Source organism: Pararge aegeria, chromosome 19 (genome assembly GCF_905163445.1).
Source record: "Pararge aegeria chromosome 19, ilParAegt1.1, whole genome shotgun sequence".
NCBI lineage: Eukaryota > Metazoa > Arthropoda > Insecta > Lepidoptera > Nymphalidae > Pararge > Pararge aegeria.
In genome coordinates, this window is record NC_053198.1 from 2,248,000 (window position 1) to 2,261,509 (window position 13,510).

At 36.7% G+C, this 13,510-nt stretch overlaps 1 protein-coding gene across 1 annotated transcript in view; it reads right to left on the reverse strand.

Moving 5' to 3' along the window:
* The window catches only part of LOC120631888 (neurexin-3-like), a 29,519-nt gene extending 20,161 nt beyond the window's left edge, over positions 1-9,358 (reverse strand). The window contains exon 1 of the mRNA XM_039901551.1: positions 9,215-9,358. The gene's annotated coding sequence lies outside the window, so the exon portion shown is untranslated. The remainder of the gene's footprint in view (positions 1-9,214) is intronic.
* Positions 9,359-13,510: the final 4,152 nt, after the last annotated feature.

Below are 13,510 nucleotides of genomic sequence, written 5' to 3' on the forward strand. Positions count from 1 at the left end.
TACCCTTTAAGGTGTGCAAAAGGAAAGCGGCTGTCAGAGAAGTTAGGAGACTGGTAATCAAGCGTACCTCGACTCTTAAGTGAGACTTAGATACGAGTATTTACCGCTTTGAAAAGAGTGAAACAACTGAACTGAGAAGGAAGAGAGTGTTCTGATGAGTTGTTTGCATTGATACCTCCTTCCCTGTTCTCTGACCGCACCCCACGCCGTAGAAATAAATTCCACCCTCATCATCTGGATGCCTGGTATTCTTCTACTGTTCGAAATACCAGATCATTTATACCGCGCACTTCACTATATCACTTGCAATTATTTGCAAGTGTACGGGTTATTCAAGGGGCGGATAAACAAATTCCTCAAAAGCCGGCAACGCATCGCTGGCTCCTCTGGTGCTGCAGATGTTTATGGGCGGCAGTGATCACTTATCATCAGCGGACCCACTAGCTCGTTTGCCCGCTATAAATATTTAAAAAAAAAAAAAAAAAAAAAGAAGATATAAACGCATAAATTTCTGTAATTATTACACAATGCATCCTTTGGTAGAGACTATGTCTCGCAGCAGAGCTTTTGAGTAGTAGTAGATCTTTTTGTACTACTGGCATGCTTATTTCTGCCGCAAACATCATCGCTCTGTTCAAATCCGGAGATGTGGTTGCCGTTGTAATTATAAGCACATGAGGCTTGAAACCTACGCCTTAGGATGATGAGCACAGGACGGTACTTTATGATACATGTTCTTTTCATACCTTGGGAAGTTTTGCTCTGTTTATAGGCGAGGGTTTTCCTCTTACCTTATTTTAAAAAAAAATGTGTGCGTGTGCTACACGTGACCTCATTTTTCGAAAAATGAGATCATTTTTCAAAAAATCCCTACAAATAATGTAAGTTTAAATGTGAATGTAAGTTTGTTTGTTACGCTTTCACGCAAAAACTACTTAACCGATCCTCATGAAACTTTGTGCACATATTCTTGGAAGTGTTAGAAGTAATATAGGATACTTTTAATCCCGACATTAAGCTCGGTTGACGAGGAGATGAAATAAATCTCCACCATAACTCCGATAAATTATAACCGATTTAAATAATTATTTTTGTACTATAGAGGTTATAATATGTGTTTAATTTTTTTCCAAACTGTGTTTGGAGATAGAAGACAGAACTCCTCAGCAGACAGCAGCAAAACCCTTATTCAAGGCTTAGCTTACTGAATACTTTAGTTTTTTTTAATTTCTTTCTACACGGATTATTATAGCATTTTATTAATTGTGATAGAATTATTAGTATCATTGTTATAGTTATTCTATATTTTTGTTATCACTGGCTAGCTGAAATATGAAATATATGGTTTACATTCCACAAAAAAAACTCCATCAATTGTAGTGCCAGATCTTGTTAGTGACGTTTGGGACTGTTTAAAAAAAAAGAAAAAGATGACGCGTAACGGAAAAATGTGACGCGTAACCGAAAAATGTAACGGTAAATTTTTTCCAACGCCAATAAAGAAGTTTTATTTTAAAATATATATCCCTATTTTGACTCGACATGGTAATTTGCTGTAACTCAGACAATAATTTACGTTGTAACTCATAATTTATTTAATAGGTTTAGAAATTAAAAAATGACAGCACACAGATCATACAAAAAATTCGCTCCACTCCGGAAGCATTGTATTCAAAGATTCTAGAAATCTTAGCGAAAGTAGGTAGTATCGTTAAATGTATTCTGTATGTCTTGACAGGCAATAACATCGCGGGACATCGGGTTAGACGTAACTGGGGCAGATAACTGTTGATATTTCCGCGCAAATGCATTCCGAATTATTGTGAATAGTTCGTGACATTATATGGAAACTTGTTATAAGAAAGCAGCTCTTTTCTGTACATTACGGGGCCAAATAAAAGCAAAGTTTTGTATCTACATTATGAAAGAAAGTCTAAAAGGAAAATGATGTTATATACACATTCATACTCGATACATAAACATAGTTTGATAAAAAAATAGAACTAATGTTCGGGAACTTAGACTGCCTGTGTAACAACTTTATCTTGAGGCTTTAAGAAAATTTAGCTTAATTTTTAAGATGTTGCCTTTCCAATGAATAATTGTTAAGTATAATGATTGTTATTCATTGTAAAGTCAATATCTCCTGAGGATGCTCCGGTTTCGGAGCGATACGTGCGTAGAGGGTACGTTGCCGAAGCTATGTTTGTTGTGGAGTATAAGGATTGAAGAAATTATAAATTACTAGCGTACCCAGCCCGCTTCGCCGGGCTAGATTTTGCTTTATTTTATTTAAACAATAAACTTACATCATAAAATTTTTAATTTAAGTCTCATAATATATTAAATCATTTATTTCTCTCCGTATTCATTATCTTCTATTCTCTTCTCGAGCGGGAAAAGTTTATTATCTACACCCATGTACACCCAACAATAGAATATCATCATAGTAAATAAAAGCTTTATTTGACAGTTTGACAGTTCAAAAATAGGAGTGCTCTGATCGTCACCAAACTTTACAGGATTACTCGCCAGGTCAATGTTGTTGAAAGTTTCATTGAAATCGGTCCAGCAGTTTCAGAGCCTATACGGAACATACCCACACACTTTCACTTTTAGATAATCTTGCTTTTCGCGGAGTATTGCAAATTAAGCTTAATTTTTTATAATACGTCATGGAATTTCGCAAAGTTACGCCTGCTTCTGTACAAAACTTACTACGACTCAGATTGATGAACACAGGGCCGCACTCTGAGGACGTCTTCCTACCTGCGAAGTTTTGCTCCGTTTATATATGATAGTTTCTCGCTTACCATCAGATGCGCTATCCCACTTGGTACGTCAATTGTATATGTTAAAAAATCTAGGCTAGATACACGAGTCTTAGCAGGCACTCCCCCCTGGGAACTGGAAGCGGAGATGCTCGATGAGACGCACCGCGTTAGAATAGATAGACAGGCGAGAGGGGAACGATTGACTCTTAAAGAAGTTGGCCGGGTGCAATGATGGCTACCCGGAGGATGCGGGACCGCTGGAAAGCGAGTCTGGAGGATGCCCTCTATGGCAAACGCACCATAGAGGCCATCCGCCCGGTCCTCGGCCAGTGGGTTCAGCGGAAGCATGGTTCACTCTCCTTCCGGCTCGTGCAGATTATGACAGGCCAGATGACACTTCTCAGCACACCCTCGAGGAGTGTAGCAAGTGGGATCCTCAGCGTCACACTCTGGTAGCGGAAATAGGCGAGGACCTCTCGCTGCCCAGCGTTGTATTTGCCATGCTGAGCAGCGAGAGGTCTTGGGAAGCGGTGGTTGACTTTTGCGAAGAAGTTATCTCGCAGAAGGAGGCCGCGGCGCGGATGCGTGAAGAAGCTGTAAACGCACATCCACTCCGGCGTAGACGGGGGGGAAGGAGACGGCGGGAATATGCCGCACGTCTTATCCTTAACGTAGTAGCCCTGCCAATCAGTTGGGGTTGTTGGTAGACGTCTGGGAATTATACAACGGGTTCCCCGGACGTCCAATAAAGCCAACGAGAGGGACATGCCGTGGTGGTTTCTATTTTGGGTAAACGAGTCCCACAAAACCTGTGTCCTGTCCAAAAGGACAGAGGTTGCTATAAAGCTTTTCCGCCATCGCAAAAAAGTGTAGATACACGATAATCTCATGTGTAAACAATACAACGTTATCGTGAAGATTAAAACATTACACACAAGTAGATAAACGATAAACCTTGTAAGTTTTGGAGCTAGTCACAACCTATAATTGTAATATTGCTCCCCAAGTTAATTCCCTCTGGCGCTTCTATAGCACTATCGTAAACACATTGATCTAAGCCGCCTGCCTCGAGAATTGATGTGGACCAACCAAAGTTGTTCATTAACTAAGTATTTACTCTAATAATAGTTCCCGTCAGGGTTGCCACTTGCTTATATTATCGTTCTATTTTGCAGGCGAACTAAATAAATATAAAATAATAAACTAATATACCACTTTCCACTTTTTTATTGGCTGCGTACGATCACTTTTAGTGATAAGGCCGCCTTTGCACCCTAGCACTTAGTACTATTACTATTTTCCTTGTGTTTTTTCCTATTTTGTGGTGTTGCAATAAAGTTTTTCTATTCTATTAATATATACTCAATCATATTATATACATAAATACTTAAGAACATATTTTTTCCCTTCTCATATTTCTTGTAACAAAAGTGTCGAAAATTGTGTCAGCCCTACTACTCACTGCCAGCAACCTATACCGAAACTACGGAACAGTAATGTGAGCCTACTATTTATCAACTTTCCTTGAATGATTTATTGCCGATAAAATCAAACATTCTTAAACTTAATCGTCTTTCGAAACAAAGTTCTTTAAGTAACAAATAGTTAACATGGAAGTTTTTAGTAGAAACTTTGTCATATTATATAGTTTATATAAGATAAAATCTTCTTCTGAAAACTTCTTAAAACTGCGCTTTGGTTCTTTCCTAGTAGGTACCTGGATTCAAATAAATTTAAATTATTTCATAAATAGAACAAAATGAAAACAAAATTTTCTCTGATAAAAATAAGTGTTAAAAAAATTGTTTTATTATTAATGCCTATAAAACTAGTAATGCTATAAATACACCTAATATACCTATTTAATTTTTATAATCTGCTATTTTCCACGGAGGTTTATGGCACTAACGCGTGAGGAAACCATACATTTTATTGGCCATAACATCCCTTAATGCAAGTTTAGTATAGTACCAGCTAGCAGCTAGTATATACTATACTTATATCTTGAGTAATATCTTTTACAACCTCGTAAAATGCCTTTCCTGATACCTATAATATTAATATACCTATCATTTGCAAAAGCGTTTGCAAGTAACGATAAGACCAAAAAATTTATATACACTCGTACAACCTTAAAAACAATTTGGAATTATGGCTTTATTCCTTTGCCTAATATAACGAAAAGAAGAAATAATAAATGTCTTTGTTAAGCCACATGTAAAAAAAATCGTGAAAAATTAAATGAAAGCGAAGAAACGTGTAAATGAAAAGCGAAGAAACGTTCCGAAATTCTCATAAGTTCATTCATCTAAATATCTGAATTTATTATAGGGTTAAGTGGACTGTAAGTATGTAAAATTTACAGGAAAAATATTAAGTCTCTTGACTAGCATAATACTCGTATTTAGATATCAGCAATGTACCTCAACCAATAAAAAACTTCGAGTTTGGAACATCGTCGCAAGGTTGCCTGCCTTTCGGTATTCTATAGGATACTAGCGTACCCAGCCCGCTTCGCCGGGCAAGTTTTTTCTTTATTTTATTTAAACAATAAACTTACATCATTAAATTTTTAATTTAAGTCTCATAATATATTAAATCATTTATTTCTCTCCGTATTCATTCTCTTCTATTCTCTTCTCGAGCGGGAGAAGATCATTATCTACACCCATGTACACCCAACTTTAGAATATCATCATAGTAAATAAAAGCTCGTCACCAAACTTTACAGGATTACTCGCCAGATCTATCCGGAGATTCCCTGAAAGTTTCATTGAAATCAGTCCAGCCGTTTCGGAGCCTATACGGAACATACCCACACACTTTCTCTACAATATATATAGATAGATATTTCGGAGTGTGCTCGAGAGCTGTTTGATCTAGTTCCCCCTCGCCTTTTTACCATCGAACCGCGAGGCACCGTAAGGATCTGCATCCCTACGTGGTCGATATACCGCGGACGCGTACGTAGCGCTTCGCATCTTCGATCCTAGCGGTGCGGATCATAATGCCCTTCCAGCTTCCATTTTCCCTAGTGCCTACAATATGAGTACCTTCAAATCAACAGTGAATAGACATCTTCTAGGCAAGCGCGCTCCACCTTAGGCTGCATCATCGCTTACCATGCATGTGTGATTGCAGTCAACATAAAAAAAACAAATAAAGTTAGTTTTGCTAGATTAGATTTAAATTTTGAGTATTACTTTAATCCTCTTTGTTCTGGAATATGGAAGCCTCGGTGCACGAGAACGTCACGTACTTGACCGGTATTTATTGACGTGACAACGTCTTATAATTCGATGGAGCCGGCTGCACGCACGAAAAAACATAAGTGTATGCGGCGTTACCTCGCTCTGAGGCGTTCCATTCAAGGCTTGAAGTGCAAGCGAGAGCGCGGAACGAGCGACAAAGAGGCACAGTCGGCCTCCGCGTTCGACATCTGTCTCTCTCCTACTTGAGTGAGCGATGCGTCCGCGTGGACAGCTTCTATCCAATAATACATTTACATGTTTTCGGCAAGGATGAAGTGCAGTGAAAAGTGAATGTGGTGTCAATTGTTTATAGCAACGATAATATCTATCAAACAAATATAATTAAAATTTTCTTTTGAAAAATGCAACTATTCCATCAGTATTTTCTTACGACGTTGTCACGTTCAACTATCGTCAGTAAGCCGACTTTACAGACAATCAATTTTTTTTTGAGCCATTTTGATGAAAAGGCAAAGAGATTACTTCTGTACGCTATGTTTGTACCACTATAAATATTTTCATCTTTACTTATTTATAGTTTACTAGATGTGCCCTGCGGCTTCGCCCAGGTAATTTTGGGAGGCAAAGTACTGCTACATAGTCTACACCTATTGTCATATATGAGATTTTTAGATTTTTTCACAAACATTTTTTTATCTTACGTAATATTTATTTTTCAATGAAAATTATACTATGTTATTTCTAATACCTCCATAAAATAGGTATAAAAAGTTTCATGAAGATCGGTTCAGTAGTTTTCGCGTGAAAGCGTAACAAACGAACTTATTATAACATTAGTAGGGATAGTTTGTATGTGGGTCGCTATAATGTTTTAGTCCAGGTGTTCCTGACTATTTAATATGAAGCTAAGTTAAAAATAATGTCTCTTTACTGCTTATTGTTTAGCCTAGAAATAAAAATTATGATATCAATTGTAGCAATGTTAGAAATTTTTTTATAAGCTTTTCTTCGCAGTTCAGGCTATCGAATTGTGGAATGCTCTCCCTACGAACATACGACAGGCAAAATCGCTTGATATTTTTAAGCTTATTATCTTGCAAAATAAGATGACTGGTTTTTATTTTTATATCATCTATTCATTAATATAGCTTTTCATAATATATATTAGTTTATTATTTTTATATTTATTTTATATATAAATATTTTATTTTATGTTTTTATTTGTGTATATTTTGTTTATGTAGGTATTCGTATGTAGTTATTTGAATGTAAATTTATAATTATTTTACACCACCTATTTGTTCCCGCTCTTATTGTCTCCTAATCCTGGCAGAGATCGCTTTTAAGCGATAAGGCCGCCTTTTGTATTCCACTCCAGTTTTTTGTGTTACTCTCTATTCGTCCTTTATTTTCCTAACTGTGTAGTGGTGTACAAATAAAGAGTTTTAAAAAAATCATGAAGTCAATCTTTAGTTACTAAGAAGAAGCATGTTTTGTTCCAGAGACAAAAGTTTTTGACCATTTTATTACATTTTAATCTGCTTTCCGATATGGTGGTAGAGTCACCAAAGAGGTCATCATCCATAGCCTATAAACGTCCCACAGCTGGGCACAGAACTCGTCTCGAATAGGAAAGACTATTTCGAGCATAAACCCACCACGCTGCTCCAATGCGGGTTGGTGGGCTTTAATGACTTTGACCACATTTAAGTGATAATAAGCAGTACCGACGGCTTTATATGCTCTCTAAAGCACGGGGGCTTACACCTCCAACTTCCTAACTCCGGGCTGGTACCAAAATTGCACAATACCTTGCAATCTTTTATATTTTTGCCCGACCCGGGATGCGAACCCACGGCCTACGAAGCAATTAGACAGCAACAAATACATACCCTGTATTACATAGGGGCACCATTACCAACCGACCCATTACAAGGCGCGATTCTCCTCTCGGATTAAGAACCGTTCACCACGTTGATCTAGTGCGGATTGTTATACTTCACACGGCTTTGGGACATTATGAAGAACTCCCAGGCACGCAGGTTTCCTCACTAAGCTTCCATTTACCGTACAAGAAGATGATATTTAATGGCTTAAATTAAAAACGCACATAACTCCTAAAAGGTAAAAGTGCGTGCAGGAGATCAAACTCAATCCCTCCGAAACGGAAATGGCAGTCTAAACCACTAAGTTATCGCGACTCAGCCAATAAGCTTAAAAAAGTAAGTGAGTGTAACTTTAACACGTTTTGCAACCATACAAATAAATATTAATTTACAGAAAACGACGAAAAAAGTGACGTGGGATATCGTAGTGTTGCCACAGATGCAATCTCAAAAACGAAAAGTTAGAAAATGGAACAGAACAGAAACAAAACGTTCTTAAATTAAAGAATGAACCTCTAGTTTTAGCGTCTGTAGCGTACTATAAGCTACATATAACATCTAAGTATATAGCCTGTACCGTAAAGGCAAACACAAGTCACTCTTCACACAAGTATAATGATTAATGAACTGACCTACTAAATGTCAACCCTGATATATACAACATTATTATACCTTAGGACTCTCCGGTACTTAAACTAACAAGTAATCGATACTAGACAGTAACAAAATGCAACAATTTATAGCTAGGCATAAAGTTTGTATTTCTTTGCCTAACACGGCGAAATGGGACGTGATATATCTTATTTTGATCACAGATGAAAAATTAAAAACGAAAAGTTTGAAAATGGAACGAGACGGGAAGAAAACGTTTTGAAATTACAGAATGGAGCGCTAGTATGCGTAGTCGGTAGCGTACTCTATACTACATAATATAGCTTATTATTATACAGGTAAACACAAGTCACTGTACACACTATATTGATGATTAATGAACTAAAAATTAAATTTCTACCCTCTCTATAAAATTAATACACCTTAGTAGTATCCGGTGTTCAAACTAACAGCGGGAAACGCTGTCAAGTAATCGATACCAAACATTAACAAAATGCAACAACTTATAGTTTAGGCATAACGACTCTATACCTTTGCCTTACACGGTAAAACGGATCCTAGGGTAGTTTAGTCATAGACAAAGTGTTAAAAAACTAAAGGTTTGAAAATGGAACAGGATGAAAACGTTCTGAAATTACAGAATGAAGCTCTAGTACGCGTAGTCGGCAGCGTACTCTATGCTACATAATACATCTAAGTATATCGCTCATTCCTGTAATGTCTGACGTACCTTTTATAAGTCCATCGGCGCCTGCAACAACACAATATGTAACACACGGACGCACACAAGCCACTGCACACTCGGTAGTGGTGATTAATGAACTGGGAGGTTGGATTATGTAATTAGATCAGGTTGTAGGACGCATGGCGCGAGCTGGGCGCGCGGAATACAACTGCAGGCAGGAATGGCGGCGAATTGCGCGCGCAATCCGCCCTGCGCTTAGGGTGAGGTTCCTCCTACAAGATTGTAGATATATTATAAGTAAATTGAGCCCTGTACCACAGGGCTCCATTTTGGGTCCCTTTCTATTTTTAGTGTATACGTATTAGTGATCTTCCACAGTATGTCAGTAACACATGTGACGTTGTATATATAATATAACGTCCGCGTTTATAACGGTTCACAAACGCCGTTGGAACCGTTTTTTTTACTGGGATAAAACGTTTATGTTACTCTCTGTCATTCCAACTAACTCTATGCCAGAAATCAAGTTCATTGGTTGCTTTATAAGGGCGTGAAGGAAGGACAAACAAACAAACACACTTTCGAAGATATAATATTAAAACTAAGACTTGTGCATTTTAAATTGTTTGATGCTAATAACGTTTCGAATTAATATATCTATAGATTACGGATAGATTGAATAAACTTTGACTTTCAAATTATCGTCACATTGGACATTCAGACAACATTCATGACGATTTATAGAGTTTATATCTACCACGCGGCTTCATTGGATTGGCGAAAATTAACGATTATGCGGACAATATTTTAATTATCATAACCGGGATCGATGGCTTAACATGCTCTTCGTGGCATACAGGCAACCAGCACTAGAAAGTTGTTAAAAGCTTAGCATATCCAATCCAGGTAAATACTAGCTGAGAGTTTTAAAACGCACGTGAAATACATCAAAATTCAGCAAACCATCCAGACCTCGTTTAACATCCTGCGCACAAAATGTAGACGTAAATACTATAAACACTGCAAAATAGATTTCGTATGTGCAAAACGCTCTTTAAATAAAAAAAAACGCGCTAGTAAAACCACACTTTAATCCAGACAAAAGGCTCGCACTTTGTAACGTTCAGCGTTGCCTTTCACCAGAAACATCTTTCACAACTAACATCAACCTACTTCACCATCCATTGCTAGCTAAAAGAACAGAACCCAACAATGAAAACAAACGAATTCATGCTTAACCAGCAATGAACGTTAGAAAAGAAAAATCTACATAAATTTTCGCAAATGTAGTACGCGGAAGCGAGTCATCGTGAAAAAACGTTGATTTTCGTGAACGAATCCTTCTTAGCGAAGTGCAATAAAGGAATCGAGCAAATCTTTCGCCGAGAAGTAAGTATAATTTACTTTTTATAGTAATTTTAACTCCTCTAACTTTTGTAAGTAATGTGCGTTTAAATCAATTAAAATATCACTTGCTTCAACCGTGATGGAAAAGATCCTGAGGAAACCTGCATGCCTGAGAGTTCTCCATACTGTTCTCAAAGGTGTGTGGAGTCCACCAATCCGCACTGGGCCAGCGTGGTGGATTACGGCCTTAATGAGGAGGGGTCCTCATTGTGGGAGGTGACCCGTACCTTGTAGTGGGCCGGTAATGGGTTGATATGATGATGATGATTAGAGGCAGAGGCGTGCACACAGGGTAATGCAATAAGCGGTCAAATGATATCCCTATCCCTATCCCTACTTAATATTATAAATGACAAATGTGAGTTTGTTTGTTGCAAGCATGATAAAAAAAAAAATTGGTTGCCTGTAAAGTCGGTATACGGGCGAAAGTTTTACGTGACAACGACTTTGAGTGGTAAAATAATTTTAATGTGAATATTCATTCGTATAGTAGGAAGAAGGATGAAATAATAGTAACAATTTAAAACATTTATTTATACAAAGAATTATATTTAAAACATTAATTTATACAAAGAATCTCGCACTGAATTTCATATTAACAAAATTTTATTTTTACCTTTACACATACATACGTATTTATATACAAATATACATACAATAACTTGCAATACATTTGCGTACAATGAAACAGCGTTTACTACAAAGGGACGCGTGCCTTTCACTTTTTATGTCTGTCTCTCTCGCTCTTAGGCGGGCTAACCATGCCCGAGTGGAAGGGACGCGTGCCTCTCACTCGCTGTCATTGTGAGCGCATAACGTGAGCGGAGCGTAACGCAGTTTCTTGAAGTGTCACCCGGCAAACCAATTTATAAGACGTCACGTCAAAAAAAAAAATATTAAAAAAAAAAATTTAATAATATTCAGCTGAATTAGAAAAATTTGCTCAACGTATGTACACATTTTGTTATAGAAGAGCGAGACCTCCTGGTACAAGTATATTATATGCTTAAAAGGAGATCTCAGCGTATTAATTAACTAAGAATGAAATTGTTAATGAAATAAAATTTATTATTATTATACACGCAAAAACTGCTTAACCGATCCTCATGAAACTTTGTACACATATTCTTGGAAGTGTTAGAAGTAATATAGGATACTTTATATCCAGACATTAAGCTCGGTTCCTTCGGGAGAGGGGATGAAAGTGTTTGAAGATTTTACACCATAACTCCGACAAATTATAACCGAATTAAATAATTATTTTTTTACTGTAGAGGTTATATTATGTTTAATTTTGCCCAAAGTTTGTGTAGATCTAATGAATGTAGTTGGAGATAGAGGACAGAACTCCTCCGCGGACAGCAGCAAACCCCTCATTTAAGGCTTAGCGATACTGAATACTTTAATTTTTTTTAGAACTACAACTAAATTGAACGCCATATTAAAAAACAAACGCGGGCATCAGCTAGTAAAACAATAAATATACAAAAACCTTAAGGCATTGTAAGGGTTATAAAAAGCGTGCCCTTAAATTTCCGACCGACTTATAAAAGATGAGAAGGTTCTCAATTAGATGGATTTAGAAAATTACTAGGTACTTTCCTTGCTAGGTAGTAGGCACCTACTAATAAAAAGGAAACCGTATACAAAGTATATGTGCACTCAGTAATTTTACATTTTTCTTGTCACCGACTCAAACATCTTGTAGAAAATGTTTATTTCTTGCTTTTTAGTTCTTCTACAAAGTCTGTTTGTTTTGGTCAACAAAAAATTATAACTCATACATTTTATATCATCTTCATTGACAGCCGATTGTCGCAGAGGGCATCGTGCTTTCTGAGTCCAAGGGTTATGGGTTCGATTCCCACAGCTGGAACAAGTTTGTGTTATTAATGAAACATGAATGTTTTCAGTGGCTGGGTGTATATAATATTTATTATAACTATTTATGTATTATCATATTAATCTATTACTAATAAATAAATTATTGAGTGTAAAAGATACATTTGACGGCCGATTGGCGCAGTGGGCAGCGACCCTGCTTCCTAAGCCCAAGGCCGTGGGTTCGATTCCCACAACTGGAAAATCTTTGTGTGATGAACATTAATGTTTTTCAATGTCTCGGTGTTTAAATGTATACTAGATGTTGCCCGCGACATGTGGCGTTCAATCTAGGTGTAATTCTACTGAAATTTTTAAGTTGTGTAATACGAAAAGGTTTGGAATAGTTTAAATAAAAAACGATTCACATAATAAAAAATATCTAAAAAGAACTGTCGTGTGAACTGTGATACCGTTAACAGGAAAGTGTGGCAAGCTCTAGGGGAGGCCTTTGCGGAAACGGAAGACAATCTTAAAACCGGTGTCAATTAGACTATTTCATATTTAAGTTTATTATTAAGTAACTTTAGATTAGGATAAATTTCAAATTTTATTTTTGTAAGATTGTTCAATAAAAGCTATTATTATTATTATTATTATAATAATTCTATCATTTATTATTTTTCTTTTTTTTTTTTTTTTGAAATTATTAACAATGCTTAAGAATAAATTAAAAAAACACTATTAAAAATTTATAAAAAAAAAAAAAAAATCTTCCACCCTCCGCTTGCGGGGCTTTTGAATGCCCAAGCAACCGGTGGTCAGGGCTCCAAGGTGAGAAACCTCCTCACAATACGCGCCGTTTCAAGGAGTACTGCCTTCTGCATCCGACCCTTGATCCAACAACCAAGCGAAAGCTTCTTGAGATGTTGGTCGAAGCTTTTCGCGAGAAGACCATTGACTGAAACGACTATCGGAACAACAACGGTCGACTCAACATTCTTAATTGCGTTATAAAATTGTGTAAAATATTATAATTTTGTTGTAATAAATAACTGAGAAAAAATAATAATAATAATAATAATTATTATTATTATTATTATTATTATTATT